Here is a 2,847-nt window from a genome sequence, read left to right on the forward strand (position 1 = left end):
CCTGTGGATGTGTGTACTGACCCTCTAGTCCCAGCGTTACCCTGGCCCCTATCTCTTACCTGTTTATTCGCTTCACTCGTTGGTCTGGGCTGGGCTGTAGTTGTGGGTGCTGTTTGGTCTGGCAGTCTGATGTTTCCTCCACCCTCGTCTACCCCTTCCCTCGACGAGCCTAGTTTAAAGCCCACCGGAGGAGGTGTCATCTCCCCTGTTACATCAGGGGTGTCCAGCTTACCGCCCATAGACCAAATCCAATGTGGAGTGGTGGGTCATCCAGCCCACAAGGTTTCTCATGGATTGAGCCACTCATTTCCACAAACCTGATTCATTCTGAGGGCTTGTCACCATGACTGCCAAAGCCCTTGGGCAGTGATGCTAATCCCTGTTGTTGCTAGATCTGTAGCTTCAGAACCCAGGGAATTAATCCTGCTCACCTCTCCTCTTTCCCTTTGCCTCTGCTTCCATTACACACTGCCAAAATCTGGGTTGTTATTTGCCTCGGTAACTAAGATCACTGGCCAGCGAAAAGGGAGTCAGGGTGAATGACTGTGGTGATAGCTCCTGAGTTCCAGAGTGTTGGGAATGAGCACCGCTACTACTCACAGGCTGTCTGATCCACATGATGGTTTGGATCAAGCCTGTAGGAAGCTCTGTGGTCCAGATACAGCCCACTGGGCCAAATGAATTTGACATCCCTATGTTAACATCAAAGCTTAATCCTGGATTGATGACAGGAAGAAATACTCTCATATTTTTTCAGGAATTTTAAGGACAATCAACTCTTTCAGAATAGTAAAAGAGTTTATTGTGTATCCTTAAGCAGCGGATACAGTGTATCCCAAAGCAGTAAAGGTCACCTCTCCAAATCAAACAGAACTTATTAAGAAGAATGGAGGAAAGGAAACACTTTGCTCTTCTGGATCATGCTGCATAGATTTCTAGTGACATTCTCAGGAATACAGAACTCTTGGTTCAAAGGTGATACCTTTCATTAGACCAACTAGAAAACAGCACAAAAAAAAATCTTTTTTTGCTCAATTGTTACTATTTTCTAGTTGGTGTAATAAAAGGTATCACCTCTGAACCAAGAGTTTTACAGTTTTGGATTCCTCTTTGTCTCAGACCAACATAGCTATAAAACCGATCCCTAGTGACATACTCAAGCTTTTTACGGAATGAACTAAGAGAGTCTAACACAGGGGTTTTCAACCTTTTTAAAGGAGTGTATTCCTGCTGGGTACACTTCTGGTGGAGTGGGTGCGTGGGGGTAGTGGCAGCCAGATGCAGAGCCGGGGGTGGGGGGATTGCATGTGGTGGTGGATGGCAGCAGTCACTATCTTCGCATATGAGCTCTCCACCTCCTGCATCCAGTTGGCCAGACAGCGCCTGTGCAGCCTGTAGAGGGGAGCCACTGCCCTTGCCCCCACACAGCCCTGCTCCTGGGAGGTGGCAGCGTGGCATGGGATGGTGGGTGGCTGTGCTCCATCCCTGCCCACCTGCATGTACCCCCTAGCCGCTTTCCAAATACTCCCCGGGAGTATGCATACTTCTGATTGACAAGCCGTGGTCTAACACAAAGGCTAGGTACAGACATTCAAACCGTGCTAGGTGGAATTGATTTAATTTATACAGTTTTCTGTAAGCAGTGTAGTTTCAGTGGGTAGTGAACAAAAGACACATTCACCCTTTGTGGGCAGCTTGGGGGGAGGGGGGGGACAAATTTAGACTGGGTTCCTCCATTTTTAAACCAGTCTACATGGCTGAACTTCTGTTCTGTTACAGGTATAGACTGGTTTTGGAGGCAGAACTCCCACATCTATGCCAGTGTGTGGCAGACTTTTATACAGTCCAGGTTCAAATGTCTGTATTTCCACCCATTTCCCTGAGATAAGGAGCGAGTAGGGGGCAGGGAAACTTGAGTGTGACCATTCCTGGGGTGGCCTTTTTATTGCAGGGTGCGATCGCTGCCTTGGGCATCTCAACTCCCATGAAACTGGCCCTCACAGTCTGCTTCTCAGGTGCTGCCCACCGTGATTCAGACTGAACTGCTTTTGGAGAAACAAAGTGCCACACCCAGCGCATCAAGAAGGCAGGGAAAAGGGATGTTCAAGTCTCAAGAGGTGTGGGACCTTGGCTAGCAGAATCAGGCCAGCCAGGTTAGTGCAAAGCACCTCCAGGCTCTCAGCAGGGCTGATTACTGAGGGCTGAACACTGGCGTGCCAGCTTGAGTAATGCAAGGGGCGTGGCAATACAGGAAGGGTGTAATAAAGGAATTGTGTATGTGATACAGAGGGAGGGGGTGTAATACAGGGGGTAACGTGTAATACAATGGGGTGTAATACAGAGGGGGTGCATATGTGTGTGTGTGTGTACTATAGCAGTATGTGTATATGTGCGTGTGTGTACACGCACATGTGCAACTAAAAGTGTGCGGCTGCCCGCGCATGCGCACTTGGGTAGCATGGAGGGAGAGAACGCGCACGCGAGGCATTGGCACTACACCGCCCCGTCCCACGACCAATCCCAGCGCTTGCTCCGCCCCGGCGCTCATGAATATTCAATAAACCTCATGCATATTTCACCCAAAGGCTATTTCACCCAAAGGCCGGCCCGAGAGTGGAGGAGAAACTTTCAACGTGCCTCTCGCTTGGTGTCACCGCCACTCAGCCTGACGACACAGAGGCTGCGCTTCAATTGGCCGGCGGCGACGAGCGGAGAGGCTGCATCCAGCCCTCCCATTGACCGGCCGAGGCCTCCCGGGGGGTGGGGACCAATCCCGTGATTGGACGCCGCCTCTCCCTGTCGCTTGCGATTGGCTGAACGGGGCGGGGCTTCCGGCCTCTATTGGCC

Source organism: Crocodylus porosus, unplaced genomic scaffold (assembly GCF_001723895.1).
Source record: "Crocodylus porosus isolate Cpor-Errol unplaced genomic scaffold, CroPor_comp1, whole genome shotgun sequence".
Classification (NCBI taxonomy): domain Eukaryota; kingdom Metazoa; phylum Chordata; order Crocodylia; family Crocodylidae; genus Crocodylus; species Crocodylus porosus.